Raw genomic sequence first — 19,794 nt, 5'->3', positions numbered from 1 at the left:
TAACTTAAATAAATTGATCTTTTAAAATAAAGGTATAAACCAAACCACCACACATTCAGAAAAAAAAATCATAAAAAGCAAAGCAGGATTAAAAAAAGAGCATCAGTTCATGTTAAAAGCAAAGGAAGAGAAGAAAATACTAAAATCATAATAAGTAAAGAACTAATCTACATAATCAGGCCTGACTTCATAAGGCAAACAGTTGACTATAAGGTACTATGAAATATTGCAACCAAATATACATTAATAAATGAACATATTAATATATAAATAACTATATAACACATATTATATAGTTACTTTTACAATATCACTCCTACACTAGTCAGAGTTCAGCAGAAGCACTAGGCAGAGGCTAGAGTCTCATACTTTTAAGAATGGTTGAATGCTGAGGTGGGAGAAACTGTGGGAATTTTACTAACAGAAGGACTCACTCTTCTATCCTCTGCCATTGTAAGTCTCTTTTTCCCAAGCTCCCTTTCATATGAATGCGATGTCTAAGGAAAGGCACACTCTGTGGTTGTGCCTGGTTAGCAGGTCTCGGTGAAGGCATAAATTCCTTTCTCAGTGGAGAACATATGGAGCCCAAAGAAAGGAAGAAAATATATTGGTTGAAAAACAACTAATTAAAGCTGGTGACTGGACCAGAAATATCTTTCAACTTTTCACTAAATCATTTAGAATTAGTCTCTGATAGAAAGTAGAAAACTTAAAAATCCTTCCATGACCCTAGGAGTTATTTCTTCTGTTCTTGCTTACACATGATGAAAATGACACAGAACATACAGGCTAAAACTAGCTACATTTTTTGAGTCTGTGGCTTCTGTTAAATTTCTCCAAACTCCATGAAACTGATGTATTAATCCAAACTTGTGTTCTCAGAAAGAGAAAAAAGACCAATTCATCAATGAAGACATTTAGTAAAAGTGCAGTGTGGTGGGACTGGGAAAACACTGGGTAGCTAATTTCGGCACTAATATCACCTTTCCAGCTACCCGATCCAGAAAACTAACATATATTAAGCCCTTCTTCTCACCATAATTGATCTGACTCTACATTGTCAAGTCTTCCTAAATATCTCCCTGAACCTCTTCTGCATTCCAGCCCCATAGCAACTCAGGGGTAGGCCACTCCCTGTCCAGATTATTAAAATAGACTTCTATCTGAGTGTCCTGGTCCTCCACTATCACCTCATCAGTCAAACACTGACATGGACACTCAAATTATCTAATTCTTTGATTGAGTCTGAGAGCTACAATGACTTCTCGTTGGCTCCCCGTGAAAGAAAATGCTCACCAAGCCCACCAGTGAAATGAGTTTGACTAATACTTCTCAGCCTTTCTCAACTCTGATTCCTGCTCCCTCATAAACGTTGATCAAGTGATGTATAATTTCTATGAAACTTTGTAGTAAAATAAACAGGTAAGTCTAAGCTGTGTGATAATGTTTTTAAATTACAGAATTGATTCTCATATATGGGCCAATTATCATTGGCTCTTTCCCTGTGTGTATGCGTTTTACATAGTTGTGTAGTATGGTACAGTGTGTGTATACATATATATATACACTGTACCATACATATATTAATATATATGTATAACATATATTTTATGTTTTAATATCAGGTTAATCTGAAAGCCAAATATATCACTGAAAGAATATTGATTGTTTTTAAAACAAAATAGGTACTTTAATGTTCATATTTCACTTCAGAGAATATGAAAAATTTCAGAATGACAACAAAAACAGTAATAAGCATCATACAGAGACAATCATTGTTCACAGTTCAGGTGTTTATTCTTGGTCCTCTTTCTAAATGAGAGATAGCTCAGTTAAGTGCACATACTGTTCTTGAGGGGACTGAGCTGCAGTGGCTCACAGCCACCTCAAACTCCAGCTCCAGGGGATCCAATGTCTTTTTATAGTCTCTGGGGTACCTGCACCTAGGTACACATATACACACCCAGACACAAAAATATAACTAATAATAAAATGAATTTTAAAAAACTGTGCTATTTAAAAAATAAAAACACATGATCATCTCATTAGATGCTGAAAAATCCTTTGATAAAATCCAGCACCCCTTTTATCAAGACTGATAAAAGTCTTGAAGATATCAGGGATATAAAGGACATACCTAAACATGATAAAACCAATATAGAGCAAGCCCATTGTCAACATCAAGCTAAATGGAGAGAAACTCAAAGCAATTCCACTAAAACCAGGAACAAGACAAGGCTGTCCACTCTCTTGATACTTATTCATTAGTGCTTGAAGTTTTAGCTAAAGCAATAAGAGAACTAAAGGAGATCAAGGGGATACAAATCTAAAAGGAAGAAGTCAAAGTATCATTATTCACAGATATTATAGTACATCTACAGCTGATAAACACCTTTAGTCAAATGGATAGATGTAACCAGTCTTTCTCTGTCGCACCTGCCAGATCCCAAATAACCACATGAGACTTCTTATTAATTATAAAAACTTAGCTTTAGCTTAGGCTTGTTTCTAACTTCTAACTTCTAACTTAAATTAACCCATTCTATTCATCTATGTGCTGTCACATGACTCATGCATGGCTTTTACCCCTCCTCCTGCATATCTTGCTGGCATTTGGCTCCTCTGCATTTGGCTGGCAACTCTGCCTTTTTTTCTTCCCAGAACATTCTCTGACCCCAGAAATCCTGACTAACCTCTTCCTGCCTAGCTATTGACCATTCAGCTCTTTCTTTTTTTTTTTTTTTTTTTTTTTTTGGTTTTTCGAGACAGGGTTTCTCGGTGTAGCTTTGCGCCTTTCCTGGATCTCACTCTGTAGACCAGAATGGCCTCGAACTCACAAAGATCCGCCTGCCTCTGCCTCCCGAGTGCTGGGATTAAAGGCATGTGCCACCACCACCCGGCCTCAGCTCTTTCTTAAACCAATCACAGTGACACATCTTCACACAATGTAAAGGAATATTCTGCAACAGATAGATATAAGATTAATTTTTAAAAAAAAATCAGTATTCCCTCCTGAATAAAAATATCTTGATGTAACTCTAACCAAGCAAGTGAAAGACCTGTATGATAAGAATTTTATGTCTTTGAAGAAAGAAATTGGAGAAGATGGCAGAAGATAGAAAGATCTTCCATGCTCATGGATCAATAGGATTAATATAGTAAAAATGCCCAACTTACCAAAAGCAATCTAAAGATTCAGTGCAATCCTCATTAAAATCCCAACACAATTCTTTCAGAGCTTGAAAAGACAATACTCAACTTCATATGGAAAAACAAAAAACCCAGAGTAGCTAAAAACAATCCTGAACAATAAAAGAACTTCCAGGGGTATCACCATCTGTGATTTCAAGGTCTACCACAGAACTATAATAATAAAAACAGCATGGTATTGGCATGAAAACAGACAGGTGGATCAAAGAAATCAAATCAAACACTCCGATGTAAATCCACACACCTATGGACAACTGATATTCGACAAAGAAGCCAAAATTATACAATGGAAAAAAGAAAGTATCTTCAACAAATGATGATGGTCTAACTGTACGTTGGCATGTAGAAGAATGCAAATAGATCCATATCTATCACCCTGCACAAGACTCAAGTCCAAGTGTGTCAAAGACCTCAACATAAATCCAGATACACTGAACCTGAAAGAAGAGAAAATGGGAAACAGCCTTGAGCAAATTGGCACAGGAGACAACTTCCTGAACAGGAGACCAATAGCACAGACACTAAGATCAACACTTAACAAATGGGACCTCATGAAACTGAAAAGTTTTTGAAAGGACACCACTAATAGGACAAAATGGCTGCTTACAGAATGGGAAAAGATCTTCACCAACCCCATATCCCACAGAGAGATGATTTCCAAAACATATATTAAAAGAAAACTCTATAAACTAGATAGACATCAAAAACCAAATAATCCAATTAAAAATGGGGTACAGATATAAACAAATAATTCTCAACCAAGGAATCTCAAATGACTGAGAAACATATAAGGAGATGTCCAACATCTTTAGCCATCATGAAAATGCAAATCAAATGACTCTGAGATTCCATTGTATATCTGTCAGATGGATAAGATTAAAAAACAAGTGAGAGCTCATGCTGGAGAAGACATAGAGCAAAGCAAACATTCCTCCACTGTTGGTGGGAATGCAAAATTGTACAGCCATGTTGGAAATCAGTGTGGCAGTTTCTGAGAAAATTGAGAATCAATCTACCTCAAGACCCAGCTATACCACTCTTGGGCATATATACAAAGAGTGTTCAATCATACCACAGGGATATTTGCTCAACTATGTTCATAGCAGCTTTATTTATAATAGCCAGAACCTGGAAACAAGCTACATGTCCCTCAACTGAGGAATGGATAAAGAAAATGTGGTACATTTGCACAATGGAGTATTATTCAACTATTAAAAACATGGATACCAGGGAATTTGAAGGCAAATGGATGGAACTAGAAAAATCATCCCAAGTAAGGTAACCCAGACCCAGAAAGACAAACATGGTGTGTATTCATTCATAAGTGAATATTAGTTGTAAAATAAGGGTAACTGTGCGGCAATCCATAGACCCAGAGAGATTAGATAACAAGGAGGATTAATGGAGGGACTCCCAGATCTCCCTGGGAAGGGGAAATAGAAGAAACTCTGTGAGTGGACTGTGGGTGGGTGGGGATGGGAACATGGACCATCAGGTTGGGAGGAAGTAGAAGGGGAGAGTACTGAAAGAGACTACTGGAAAGGGGGACATTCCTCAGTTAGGTTAAAAACTTGGTACAAAGGAAAGTCCCAGGAATCCACAAAGATGATCCTATCAAAGACTCCTAGTAATACATGGCCTGAACTGGCCATCTCCTGTGACCAAGCAAGACTTCAAGTGGAGGGAGTGGGAAATAAATCCAGCCACATAACTTTCAACCTACAGTCTGCTCTGATGGGATGTGCTGGGGGAAGGGTGACCTAGAGATTGAGGGAGTGGCCAACCAATGACTCGTCTCGCCTAAAAGCCCTGACACTGCCTAGAGCACCAGGACCCTCAGGCTGGATGATCCAGAGACCTAGAATAGAACAAAACATGACAGGAGGCAAAAAAAAAAGTCAGTGTAATGATGCTTAATGATATCCTGCTATACTCATAGATTGGTACCTAGCCCAACTGTCATTAGAGAGGCATCATCCAGCAACTGATAGAAACAGATGTAGACCCACATCCAAATGTTAGGCAGAGTTTGGGGAATCCAGCAGAAGAGGAGGACAAAGGATGTAGGAGCCAGAGGGGTGAAGGACACCACAAGAAAACTCACAGAATCACTTAACCTGGGCTACTAGGAGCTCACAGAGACTGAACTGACAACAAGGGAGCCTGCATGGGACTGACCTAGGCACTCTGCATAAATGTTACAGTTGTGTAGCTTAGTCCTCTTGCAGGACTCCTAACAGTGGTAACAGCGGCTGTCTCTGACTCTTTTACTGGCTTTTTGACCTCCTCCCTGTACTGAGTCTCCTTGCCCAGCTTTAATACATGAGGAGGAGCTTAGTCTTGCTGCAACTTGATATGCCATGATTTGTTGATACTCATGGGAGACCTCACTTTCCTAAACAGAAATAGAGGAGGAGTGGATTGGGGGTGGAAACAGAGGAGTGGGGTGGGGGAACGAACTGGGAGGAGAGGAGGGAGAGCAAACTGCACTGTGACTGGGATGTAAAATAAAAAATTAAATTATATTATTCATTAATTAATATGGTGTAGCTCTATGTATGTGTTCACCCTATGGCATGCACATGAAGGTCAGAGAATTCCTTTCAGGAATTGATTCTCTGTGTCCATCCCATAGATTTCAAGGATCAAACACAGGTGGTCAGGCTTGGAAGCAAGTACTTTAACCTGCTAAACCAACTCATCAGCCTCATTGAATGCTTTATAAATGCGTTTTAGTAGGTATGCAGTTTACTTAGTCACTCTCCTATTGTTTATCTTTAAACACCAACTAATCCTTAACTACAAACCTAGTTATTGCTTTATTGTAGATTTCTACCAATCTGGGCTGGAAGAAAAGGATAGTTTTTGATTTCTGTAGACTTGGTGATGATGTTTTCAGGAAGTGTACTGGCCCCATAGGAAGATGTTTTTCTCACCAACATTCTTACAGGGCCATGCTCCATCTTTATAGAAGAGTATTTGGCATTTTAGAACTAGATTTACTTTTTATGAGTTGAGCACTTTTTCGTAGGGATATTGCTTCTATGTTTCTATTGTGAATTGTCTAGCCTTGGCCCATTTTTCCATAGGAGTATGAAATAACACATATTTTGCCAGCAGGTTTCAACACACATGGGAAAAGCTATATTCATGGAATGTGCCTTTGAACCTGTATTCAAAAAATCTCAGGCAGAGGTTAGTGGAGAATAAAGCAGAGTTGCTTTTGCTTAATGACACAGGTGGGGAAAGAATTTGTAGAACATGTTTTTCTTGAAAATAAAATATCTGTGGCTCGCCATGTGGGCACAGGAACAAATCTACAAATCGGCTCAGAAGTGCTTTCATAGCCGGAGCTGCTGGGTGCATGGTATAAATATCTGCCTTTTGTATCACAACATCCCTCTAGAAGGGAAGAACTAACCATGCTTTCAAGACTAAATTTAGGAATTGATAATTCATAGGGCAGAGAAGCTAGAAACTTCAGAGACATCCTTGGCATATCCCCTGCCTGATTGCTAACCGGTTCCTGGCAGTTTTTCTTGAGCGTCAATGCAATACATCCTTCGGGAACCATTCTCTTGCCATTGCATTAGGCAGAGTTATGACACCTCACCAAGACCTCTGCAGGAGCTTCCTGGAGTCTAAAATCACTCCCAATTAGTAGCTGTCCTTGAATTAATGAAGAATTATACTTACTAAGTATAATTGTTTGCCCCCAAATAGAGCAGGGAAAGCAATAGAGAAGATGTGGGTAATAGAGTATGCAAAATGTTACGCATAGTTCATGAAAGAAAAGCTAGAACACTTCTTTATATTCTCCCAGTCTTTCCACTTAAATAAAAATGGGACCACCCTGCTTCTATGCAGAATCTCTGCTATTTTCAGGGCAGTGTTGTTATTGTAAATTCATTGTGTATTGTCTTAGATATTTCTTCATGAGAATTTTTGAGTACCTATGTGCCATGATATGGGCATGAAGGTCACTTGCAATGTTTGCTATTACAAGCAATGCCACAGAAAACATCTTCATAATTACTTTTTTTTTCAATTTTTTTCTTTCACTATTTAAAAATGTTACTTTTTTTTATTTGCTTCCAAAGCAGCTATAAGGGGCCTGCTGTCTATCCCATTCTCATCCTGATGACAAGGGAGCAGCTCTTATTTACTTTTTGTCTGAATTATTTACTCCCCATGTGAATTTTCTTTACCTCTCTTGTTTGGTGTTCTATAATTACTCATTCTTGGGTCTCTCACTTTTCAAAACAGCTGGGACATTTCTCCCCATTATTTCTTTAAATAGTTCATCATATTTTTCTCTTCCTCCTAGGACTTCAGATAATGACAGTTCTGTCTTCTATACCACTTTGTTTTCTTGGGTACCACCTCTTTATTCTTTCCTTCTACCGTCAGGGAGAGTTTCTCAGTCTGATCTTTTAGTTCATTAACTGTTTCTTTGGCTGTGTCCATCGAACTCTACCATATCATCGCCCTTGCAACTATTTCCTCATTACATGGACTTGTCTCACACTTGCTTTAGACTCCTCATCTGTCCTAAGCATGCATTCACAGAGATATGCGTAATGCATGTATTCCATGAAGCTGATGAATGCAACAGTTAGACACATCCTTACAGACCACAATCCCATGTCTTTTTCTGGTTATCTACCACTCTGCTGTTGTGTGTGCAGTGGAAGAACCGAGGTACTAAAGTCCTACTTCAGATAGACCAGGGAAGTCTATGAAAGGGAAGTATGAGCCTAGAGCATAGCTGCAAATAACCACCCAGTTGTTGTCGCCCACTCTATTTGACTGCAACGCCACCAAGAAAGTCCTCTCAGGAAGTCTTCCCTTGGTAGCAAAGCCAATGGAAGAGTCCACCAGGCGTGGGGCTCAGATGGAAATGCACATGACTGAGTGAAGATAGCGGCTGTGCAGGAATCTGTTCACCCATAATTCTTTGTCCCTTGGGAACTTTTGCTATCTCACCTTGATCTATATCTCAGATCCAGATACCCAAAGTCTGTGCCAACAGCTAAACATCAGGCATTCATGGTCTGTACATGGTAGCAGGAAAGATCAAAACAAAAATTAAAACTGTCACCTGCAGTTCCTGTTTTCACATCCATATTCAGTCACCCTGTACCTCTGGTGATGTCACTCATGCTTTTTTGTATGTATCCAGCCAATGCCACAGACTCAAAAGTCAGATCTCCTGCATGCTCCCACACTGGTGTCGCACAGTATTGTGATACTGTTTTCCCCTGGAGCCTGTTTCTCATTTTTCTCTTATTGTTGCTGGGACTGTTGTTGGACAGAATGTCCAGTAGTAGTCCTTCTTATTTTCCATCTTGATGGACTACAGAAGCTGAAAATGCAATATTGATTCATATCCATGCCAGATTCTCTAGGATAAGTCCTGTGCAACAGCATGTGTAAGTCATTAGGGCTTGCCAAATGGCCAGAATTATACATTGAAATAAATATATTGATCAATCTTTTATACCTAATCTTGTTTGTTCAATTTGATGTCTTCATAAAGAGACTGTTATGAAATCAGGTGTGTCATCTCCAGCTATACTGGAATATTTCTCATACAACGAACCCACCTCTTTCCTATCTCTGCTCTTGTTGCTTATGATAGATTTGGGTTTGTTCTTTGCTGGGTTTCCTTTTAATATAGATTATAGATGCTTCCCCGAATCCCCAGTCACTCTCCACTTATATTTTGTGATTTCCACTGTACAGCATTTTGGTCATAGATATATTTCAGTACAATATGTTTTAATTGCCAACTTTTATACCTGAAGGATCCCCTACCCTGTGACATTCTTCTGGTTAGAGATTGTCTCTGTCATCTTAGCCTGCCAGGACCTTGAGACTGGCCATCTATATTGGCAGAACCAACAAATGAATTTACAAATACTCAACAGAGCCCAGATATAGTGTGTAAAACACTTTTAAGCACTTTTATTCAGCTTTCAACACCACTTGTGTTATCATCTCTACTTTGTAGATGTGACAGCTGAAGTTATAGAGAAGGACAGGAAGCTTACCCAAAGTAATGCTAGGGTATGAATTCCTGTGAGTTCCAAGGTTGAGATTTGATCACCAGGACCCATAGTTCTTGCAGGCTCTGTGGGTAGAGAAACTTAGGAATATTAGTCAATAAAGAAGATGGACATTTTTCATTGGCAGCTGCTATTTCCAGTATTTGAGAAATACTGGCCAGCCATTTCAAAATAAACCTGAAACTAAAAAGATTAAATTATATTCATTGTGAGAAATAAACTAAACAGCTCCTTTTATAATAATCATATTGAGAGACTATCGAAGAACTGGCTTGAAATCATTCATTCTCCACATGTGACCTGCTCATGTGCCCATTTAACAGTCCCACCTTCAACTGCCCTTTAGCTTGTAGAGCATTTTTGTTATTTCATGGTAAGGGACAGGATGGAGATCTAGTGTTAAAAGAAAAACAATTCTAATCAAACATTACTTGAGGTAATGAGTTGAGTCCTGACTATGTGCTGTTTCATCTCTGCTACTGCCCCAAGAAATCTGAAGTAAAAATGATGCTCACCAAACAAAGTGCACAGGTGCATCCTGAGAGCATACACTGGGTTGTCCAATTCTGATGTCCTGATGGATACTTATAAGATGCTGGACAGTATTTCCAGGTCAAATTTTCAATGGTCTCTATCATCTCTTGCCTGGCCGTCAACCAGACCAAGGAAGTGGAATGGATGGCCTATGCCACCTGATCTGCTCTGCCATCCTCTTGTTTTTACAGGCATGGAGACATAGTCCAAGGTAAATGTCACTGATATGTATTCCCCTAAAGCTGAATAAAAACAAAGGCAGAGTTTATTGATTTTTTAAAATTAATTTCTTTCTGCCAGACTTCATTTAGGCTCATTGCCTACTTACTTTGAGACCACCTGGGCAAGCAGAAATTTCCATAGCAGATTCGAAACATGGGGAAGCAAAACAATAAAGATCTTTAAAGGGGACATGTGGATAGCTCTACTGGCTAAGGGGAGAAACAGAACTACTAAAATGTCCTGGAGGTACATGGAGCATGACTAGACTCGGCTGTCACTCTCCTGTCTGAAGCTGGAGATTCTTGTTTTGGAAGATTCTTGGTCTGGTCACAAATTTCCATTCCCATTTATGTACTGTAAATATCCATTGCATTAAATGCATGAATTCAGGGCACTTTGGCAAAATATATGTCGGGATTATTAAACACAAAAGATAAAAAAAAATCTCATCATCTTGAAGTTTCTTGTAAAAAAAAAAAGCCACTATTAGAGAATAAATGAAATATAATGGCCACAAACACAGAGTTCAAAGGCTATCCAAGGTCGAAATATGATTCAACCTTATGATTTAGTGTAAACATTTAGTCAAGGGTGTTTTGACTTAGAAGTCAGAAATTTTTCAGATCCAGAGTGTTCTGAATCCTGAGTGTATGTTTCAATTTGAAAGGCAAATGTGAAGGGCCACTTCAGAAAGAAGACAGGTACGTGAGAGGGATCACCATCTACTCTTCTTTCTTCAGGAAACATTGTAAAATTAACCTCTGGAGCCCGTCTCCTTTGCTGCATCCTCTAATAGAAGCAGTGACAATGGCCTGCAACAGGTCCAAATTGTGTCACTTGGCAAGATGAGAAGGTGTGATTTATGTCTGCTCAGGAAGAAATAACCCCATGGATGGTACAAACCTTCCAACTCCTGAGTCCTGACCCTGAGAGCAGAGATAAACCAAATTAGATGCAACCTAATATGCAGAACCTGATGCCTGTGCCGTGCACATTACAGGACTGAATGGTTTACTTTATTCAAACCAGAGAATTTTATTTAACTAAATCTTTTTCTCTCTTTCTTTCTCTCTCAACTTTTTCTCTCTTTCTTTCTCTCTCAACGCCCCCACACAGAGTGTATGCACACATGAACTGTTTTTAATAACTTAGAAACAAAATGCAAACTTCAAACTCGTATCACAATATCCCAAAGACGGCCCAGGTCTGATTGTTAAGCAGATATCCCTGTTGCCTATGCAAACGTATGGTAGGCCACAATTGTTTTGTGCAAGGGAACAGATAAATGACATGGATTGAAATGATGGTAAATTTAAATTGATGGCCTAATTAGTATTATCTCTTTTTGTATTCGTTGTAAGAAAAATTATCCAGGAGGAACTCATTTTGCATTAATGTTGATATAAAGTGTAATTCTCCAGGATTTTCATTGTAATTTGGCATTAATTAATGCATCATTATTTTAAAGTGTTAATTAAATTGTTACAGAAAGGGACATCTGCAGTGGCTCAGAAAGGAAATCACATGAACAATTAGTTTTGTGGCGGTCTGGGGTGCTGCATCTGAGATCACACACAGGGCAGCAGCAGAAAGACCAAAGGACACTTGGACAAGAAGAGCCTTGCCCGGTGTGGCACCGTGAGGTCTGGACACCCTGTGACCACTTCTGCTTGGTCACTATGTCCATGGGAAGCATAGGCAATCTCTAGTGCATGGAATCTTCAGTCTGCACTTTAGATCAGGTGCGTGTCAGGAATATAGCTCTGGTTTGATTTTTCTGGCACTTGGCAGATGTCACTCACACTTCTCTGTGTCAGTAAAAAGAATACATGACTCCTTCTGGGCACTAAGTGAAGGTCTCATACAGAGGCTGTTGCAGACAGGCAGGTTAATATTTTTACTAGTCATAAATTCCATACAAAACAGTGGCAATCAGAAGGGCAGAGAATCTGTGGTGAGTCCTGATGTAGTGGACCATCATTATCAAGGCATCTGGAAGTCATTGAATGCTATCATGGCTTAAGATACATAATTCCAAGGAAATTCCATCCAGATTTCATATACCAAGGACTCATGGGAATTAGATAGCAGTGCAGACTTTTGACTCAATGTATCCTAAAATTTAGAGGCACTGTATAAAGTGGGCCCTAAATTCCCTGTCATCATAGACTTATAGGACACAGACATTTGGAGAATCTGTGAGCAATATTATCCTAAATTTGGTCCCATTGTACACTGCTCCACCAAATAGGCAGTCTTTGTTAACGATTACCAATCAAGACTCACACAAGAATACTATAAAAAGATACTTTTGTTCATAAGCATCTTCCTTTTGTAGACACAATAGGACCCTTGAACTTTTCAGTTTCGGTTCTGTGAAAAGCTTCTCATGGAGAACTCTGTTCTCTCAGTATATAAGGGATAAATTCAAATACCAATGGGCAAATAGAAGCCCAACCTTCCATCAGATGATGAAGTAAACAGGAAAGATTAGTATCTCTCTTTGTTGGCTTTTCAGTTCCCTTTATAGAAATACAAACAGTGCATCCCTGTGTTCTTGCACTCAACTCTAAGCTTAGGGCTAGATGAACTTACTAAATGGTTCACAGATCCATGAAGCTCATGGCAATGGCTTTCCTAAACAGAGGCAGCCACAGAACAGTTAGTTTCACAGTGTTGTATTTGGAAACAATTCACTTTTAAGACCAGCCGTTGTTCACCAACACAAGATGCTCAGTGTCCGTGGCTCGACTGCTCAACACAAAAGGAGCTGCAAGATGGGAGGGCCTTGGAAGTGAGCCCTAGTGTGGTGTGTGCAAAAAAAAAATCTCTAGACCTCCATTGGCAGAAATAGAAACGCTTCCCCAACAAAACAAACAGAAAAGAAGACAGGGTCAGAGGAGAAGACAACTTAGGTAGGACAAGAACTTATTCTGCAGCAATGTCACACAGCAGCTTAGCTGATGTGGGTGAGAATTTCTGGAAAGAAGCTGTGTCTACAAAGGCTAACTGACTAAAACGTCAGTGACTGTGGAGAAGTTGGAATGTTGCAGATACAGAGCCTGTTTACAGTTTCTTGGGGTTATCTTTAGCCCCTAAAGAGCTATTCATTGCCCAACTCTGTACCAGGACTTATAGCCTGATAAACACACAAAAAAAAGCAACTGAAAACCCAATTCTCTACAAATAAAATGGCTAAATATTGCCTGATCTGAGGCCTGTAGCTGAGATTCCTCTGAATGGCTGTAACCCACCTCTCGGTTTAGACCTTTGTTTTCTAAAATGCCTTGGTTTTGACCTTTGTTCTGTTACAATAAAAGCTCCATGAAACTGCTTCCATGTTGGAATATGGAACTTGTAATAACCTGAATATGTGTTCCCTGGGGCCGTGGTCCCTCAGATTTGGCTTCAGAATGAATTGTTTCTTATTCCCTTTGAGGTGAGAGCAATTTTTTTGTGACAGCAGTGGTGATAGAAGGTATTCACTCTCTTCTGTGAGACTTAGATTATTTCCAGTACCTGTTCAGTTTGCTTATGCTAATGATTTATTTTCCTGTAACTGTTTATTTCTGTTTAGACTCCCAATTTGTAAAAGACTTGGGAAATAAGACCAAAAGGCTGACTTTATAAGACAGGAGGGCCGTCTAAATTTGGATAAATGCTGGCACACTCTCAAAGGTCACAAACTTTACAAGTACAGGGCATCTTCCTGGCCCTCTCCCCCTCCTCCAGGGCCAGCTCTTTGCTCTTCCTAAGCCCCAAACTTTCTCCCTCTTCTTCTTCTAGGGACCTCATCACTCCAGCACAGTCCATTCCTTCACAGAGTTGTAACTGCTTCTTTGTTTAGCTCAGGCCTTCTGATCTTGCCCCAGGCCTTACACTCTGAACCACAGTGGGGCTGTCAAGTTAATTTTGCCAAACAAAGGGCTATTTAGGCTTTTGTAGGAAACAGAAGTAGCATTCAGCTGTGGGTTTTCAGTAAGTTTCTTCTTCTTCTTCTTCTTCTTCTTCTTCTTCTTCTTCTTCTTCTTCTTCTTCTTCTTCTTCTTCTTCTTCTTCTTCTTCTTCTTCTTCTTTTCCTGTTCCTGTTGGGTTTGTCATCTTACAGTTTCAATGGTTATCTTGGGCTTTTTAGTGAACCCTGGTTTCTTTGTTAATAATGCTTCTGCCGCTCCACCACTCGGCAGATGCCAATTCCTTGCTGCAAATAGCACGTGTCTGGTTCCCTTTGTCAGTGTCTGTAAGAGCCAAGAGTAGCTCTTCTGCCCACTTTGGGCACCAGGTAAATGCTGCTGAGAGCTACAGCCTACAGAAATTCACGGATGACATGGAGGCATTTCCAGACCTCAGGTTTCAATGTGGGCAAGAAAATGAACACAAGAGTGATCGCTGCCTTCCCAGAAATGAGGGGACTCCTGAAACCCCGAGAAGCCTGTTTTAATTTTTAAGCATCAGATGCTCCACATTCCTTGCTCTAAATTTAGTGTTGTGGTATTCAGTTTAAACCACCTTGTGTCCAATAATATACTTCCTGGCCTGCCCCGAGGTCCTCAGGAAGCATTTTATCTTTGATATAATTGCCAGGGTGAATCCCTAGTTATAACACACTCTACAGCATATAAAATAATTGTTGCAACTGAACCCATCACATAAATATTAGTGATTGAAGAGACTGGTTGGGATAAATCAATGCGGGTGACATATTTAATAAACTTTGTATAAACATTGTTTGCAACAGCTATAAATAAAAATTGTCTTTAGGAATTTTACATATTGCACAGTCCTCTTTTTGTGGAGAGGGCACCAGCTTGATTTCTAGCTGCAGGAAGTGGCAAGCAAAGGGTTTTAAAACCTGTCCACATTGGGCAGGCAAGCTGAGTTAGGGCATGAGGGTGCCGTTGGCAAGGTGAGCACTGAGACCTGCCCTCTCTTTGGAGTCATCCATTCACTGGACTCTTGCCATGTGAACCAGCCTGGGTCCAGTACAGCCTCTAGTCAAAATTCTTCTTTCTTTCTCCCCCCACTTCCCACGCCTCTTTTTTTTTTTTCCGAAAGAAAAGCCACACCATAAATAAAGCATGATGGAGATGGCATTTTACATTCACACAGATTTTGGCATAAATAAATAAAAGGGATTTTGTTCAAGTTCTGTCATCTTTACATGCCATTTTAAAATTATCTTTCCCTACTGGTTGATCATATTCAGTTACACTGTGAGAGTCCTGCTGGCTCCCTCCAGTGGCTGACTGAGCTTTTATGAAAGATGGGGGTATCTCTCAAGGCCATGTGGTCTAGTGGTTCAGCATGGAGTCACTTACTGGGGAGAAAGTACAGTCAAATCCTCTCAGGGATTCAGCCTCACTTTTAACACCCCTCACCATTTTGAGAAAAGTTTGATGGATGCATTGATTTCAGTTAACTAGCTTAGTCGTTGTCTCTGATTCAAATTGGTACATTCCACTGTCTCCATTTTATGGACGAAAAGCAAACCATGGGGAGGCAGTGGAGTGACCAAGGATGCTGGAAAGTGTGTGATGCCTCGCATCTGATTCCTGGGCTGGAATACTTCCACGATTGTCTCTCAGCCTACAACAGGCCATTTCATGGTCTCTAGTTAACTGTTGTTATATTCCAAAGGATGACAAATCATAGAAACATTTAGGTTCCTTTTCTAAAGAGGTCACACATAATACAGTGCGTTTTGAGCTTTAATTTTAATGAAATGCCACATACTCACTTAGAAATCCAGGTATGAACTCTGCGCTTCCATTGTTTGAAATTTACAACCTTCACATTTATTTTTATTAGTAATATTTCAGTCCCTCAATGTATTTCTCTGACATTAATGGAAAAAACATGGTATCTTCAGGAAGCCAAAATAATCTTTCTAAATTCCCATTGAGTTTAATCAACAGCCATGAAATTTAATGGCTAAAGTTCTTGCTATGTATTTCCGGTGTGCTGAGTTCAAATCCCATTACATTGGGCTCTAATTAAAATTCATCTGAACTATCTTTTCATTGTGTGATTGTTTTTTAATTCTTAATGGCTCACATTAATCTCCCTTTTATTCAGGAAAAAAATGAAAAATTTTAAAAAAAGACAGGAAAAAGAACAGTTGAATTCGAGGCTGATATGATGCCCTTTAAAAAAGCAGTCTGAGAATTGGGTTTGCCCTGCAGATGATCAAGAAGAGACTTAATTGGGGCTCAACTGCTCAGTTCATAGTTCTTGGGTCTTTATGAAAGCTGTGAGTAAAGCTAAATTGTGTGTAATTTGCCGTTAGTTTTCCAGATAGCTCTTGCTGAAGCATTATTTTTCACTTGCTTTTCTTTCTTCCTTTCTTTTCTTCTCCGATCCTGAGAGTGTGGTATCAGGCCTTGTATATACAGCTTGCCACTTGCCTGCTGTCAGAGTGAGAAGAGACAACACTTGTCACTACCAATCTCTTCATGTCTGGTCTCATCTGAGCGACACACACTGCCTGATTTCCAGGTGTTTGTTGAAACCCTGAGTTATATAACATGTCGTCCTTGTACTCAGAATTGAAAACGGCAGCAGCCCAAGGAAGATGCATTTTTAACTTTCCAGGAAACACGAGTATGTGCAGCGCTGATTTAGCCTGCTCTGGATTACTTCAGGGCAGTTTGGGTATAGAACCCTGTAGCATCACAAAGCTGGGGTGGGGCTAGTAGAAAGGGGTGGCCAAGCAGTACTGATAAACATTTTTTAAAACAAACTTAAAAAAAAAAAAAAACAGGGCGATATGACCACATAGTTTAAAGTGTCAAACATTTGTAAAATGACTCCGTATGAAAACAAGCAAGAAGAAAACCTTGTCTCTCTGCCTATACTCTCAGCTTACAGAGCAAGGGAAAGCACATTTCCAAACTCTCCAGTGCATCTGCTACCACCCGCCTCTACTGTGACTTATCAGTTTTAAGCACCATCGATTTCTGATAACGGAGGACTAGGATTCTAGCTTTTACACATATAGATGCACACACACTCTCTCTCTCTTTCTGCAATGCTTTTATACATTTTACAGTTTATCAGTTTGGACTTAAGGTCCTATCTGCAATGCTGTTGCTAGACATACGTATTTTCTCCACAAGTAAATCAGTTGACTCCGCTTACATTTATTTTCTTTCATTGTGTGTGTGATGAATGCAAGCATACGTATTTCTTTTTGTGTATGTGTGTGCATGTGCACACACAACACACACACACACACGCACACAGTTTCTCCAGCTGTGTGTCATCATCCCACAAGGGAAGGAGAGAAGAATCCTAAACAATGGCATCAGTATGTTTTCTCAAAGCCCCCAAACCAAAGCTTGTCTGAAAAATCAAACAGCTAGTGAATCGGTGGTATTTCTGAGAGTGCTCACCGGTGTTGTGTCACACACGTCCACTGCAACCTCGGTTACACATGCACTATGCCATGCAGTACACTTTACACTGTATACTCTGCTGTGCCACAAAATAGTTCTGAAGCTTCTTAGTTCACATTAAAGACTATTGTATGTTACAAATTACATTTTTTTTACTGCACATGTGAAGTTCCGATCTTGTAGCAACATAATGATTTCATTACAAAAACACAAAGACAATATTTATTCTACCATCATCCCTCAGCACATAAATATCAAATTAGTTGATCTCTGAATTGTATTATGTTGGAATTTTTATTTTAATAATTACTGATTACAGGTATTGGGTGCACACCTTTAATCCCAGCATTTGTGAAGCAGAGGCACATGAATCTCTGTGAGTTCTAGCCCAGCCTGATCAGTGAATTCCATGTCAGTCAGGGCTGCATAGTGAGATCCTGCCAAAAATTACTGTTTGAGATGCTGTCTTAAATTCATTTAAAAATCATTTATTGAATTTTGTTTTACATTAGGACAGAATTTCCAACAGTCTGAAATGGTCATTTCATGCTACATATTTATGCCAAGTGATGTTCTCATCATTTATGATTATAAAGTCAAAATATCAATCAACTATAAAATGTGTTGAAGGTACTCTGTGCCCACAAATATTAAGCCAAGATTTAATTCTTTATTTAAAAATAAAAAAAGCACATCTATCTCAGTAGTATGAAACTACATTATAATTTCACAAGCAGTTGGGCTGTGAAAGGACAGATCTAACACTGGAGAGAGATAAAGTCTTTCCAGATAAAAATGTGAACTTAGAAATCTCACATCCTAAGGCTTTGACTTACGGTTTTACTCTTCTGGGGTGTAATGTTGAACTGCAGAGGTTTAACGCTGCATACTTCTCCCCAGCACTCCGTTTTTATCCACCCCAGTGTGATTGTTCAATCGTGCTAGATAAGTGAAAGTCTTCAGTTTTCAGAACCTTCTTGCAGTCTTTAACATGAAACCCCTGTGTTCTTTCATCCTGGAATGCCTGTTCACATACACATTAGACTTTATTTGGAGGTCCTAATCAACAAATTAAAAAAGTAGCTTCTATGTTCTTATCTTGCTATTTTAATTTTTCTGGTATTTTTCATTGAATCTTCTCAAATTTTCATTGTAATTTTGGATGATAAATATTAAGAACATTTTTTTTCATTTAGATTTTATAACTCACAGTTTGGGAAGCTGTCACTTATACCAAGGATCATTGTTCTTCCTCTCTTTGTTTTGGTAGCATTCTGTTTACTCATTGATGACCCTTTAAAACTATTTATTCTAGGATAAAGAGACGGCTCATGAGTAAGGTATTTACCATGCAAACGTGAAGACTTGTGTTCCAATCTCTAGGACTTACATAAAACCTGTATAACACCATATGTCTGTATTCCCAGCCATTTACAGTGAAATAGGAAGCCAAGACAGAGACTCTCTAGAAGCTTAACAGCCAGCTAGCCTGGCATATGCAGTAACCAACAACAAGAAAACCAGGGCAAACAAGGTGGAGAGGGAAGAGTGACATCTGTGGTGTCTTCCCACCTCCACATGTCAGTGTGGCATGTGCACACCTGTACTTCCACATATGAATATGCATATACAATATATACACTGTACATACTCATAAATATACACACAGATAGAAACATATATACACACATGCAAAAGAAAATTTTGTTCTTCCCCTACTCCAAAGTTCTGGTTTTTGATTTCCTTGTTTTTCACTATTGAAGAGTCTGATGACTTGAGTCCTTCTGTTCACTTTAAACATCAAAGAGTTGGTGGAAAATCACAGTTTGTGCCACTTCGAACTAATGATCTCAGTAGCATAAAAAGTAACTAGTTGAGTTTTCACAATTCCATCCAACTGTTATCTGAAGGACTGTGGTTGTTTAATCTATGAATAATGATCCTTCAAATTCCACTCTGCTGCCAACATCTGAAATTAAACACAGGGATTATGCTGGTGTGGAATTGAGAGAGGTAGTCTCAATCTTCATGTTACCAACAACAACCTTTGGTTTTGAAGTTTACAGTTCCCACCCCCTCTCAATTCTCTTCTGCTCCTAGTATACCTGTGAGTCATTATGGGTGTCCTCTTATATTGGTTTTGGTTTGGAGAAAGTTCTATTGCTGTCAGGTAAGGTATTCCCACTTGTAGAACTAGTAGAGAAGAATGTATCAGCTAAGTCACTCTTTACTCAAACCTTAATGAATTATTTATTTTCTTTCTTTTCCTTCTACAATCACCTTGAGTAGTTGCAGGGCAGAGAGTAGAGAGAACTTTAAATTTTGCTCCTGTATCCCAGGGCAATACAGCATTATTCAAACCCTGG

At 39.2% G+C, this 19,794-nt stretch overlaps 1 long non-coding RNA gene across 1 annotated transcript in view; it reads right to left on the bottom strand.

Moving 5' to 3' along the window:
• Positions 1–19,486, bottom strand: part of LOC128105724 (uncharacterized) — a 36,522-nt gene extending 17,036 nt beyond the window's left edge. Inside the window, exons 1-3 of the long non-coding RNA XR_008216465.1 lie at positions 18,265–19,486; positions 9,794–10,054; positions 9,264–9,343 (exon numbers count right to left, since the gene is read on the bottom strand). This is a non-coding gene — a long non-coding RNA (uncharacterized LOC128105724). The remainder of the gene's footprint in view (positions 1–9,263; positions 9,344–9,793; positions 10,055–18,264) is intronic.
• Between the last annotated feature and the right edge of the window lie 308 nt (positions 19,487–19,794).

Source organism: Peromyscus californicus, unplaced genomic scaffold (genome assembly GCF_007827085.1).
Source record: "Peromyscus californicus insignis strain IS unplaced genomic scaffold, ASM782708v3 Scaffold_9__1_contigs__length_137607984, whole genome shotgun sequence".
In the NCBI taxonomy this organism is placed as follows: Eukaryota; Metazoa; Chordata; class Mammalia; order Rodentia; family Cricetidae; genus Peromyscus; species Peromyscus californicus.
Note: the sequence above shows the minus strand (reverse complement) of the source record. Positions and strands in the feature narration are given on the sequence as shown.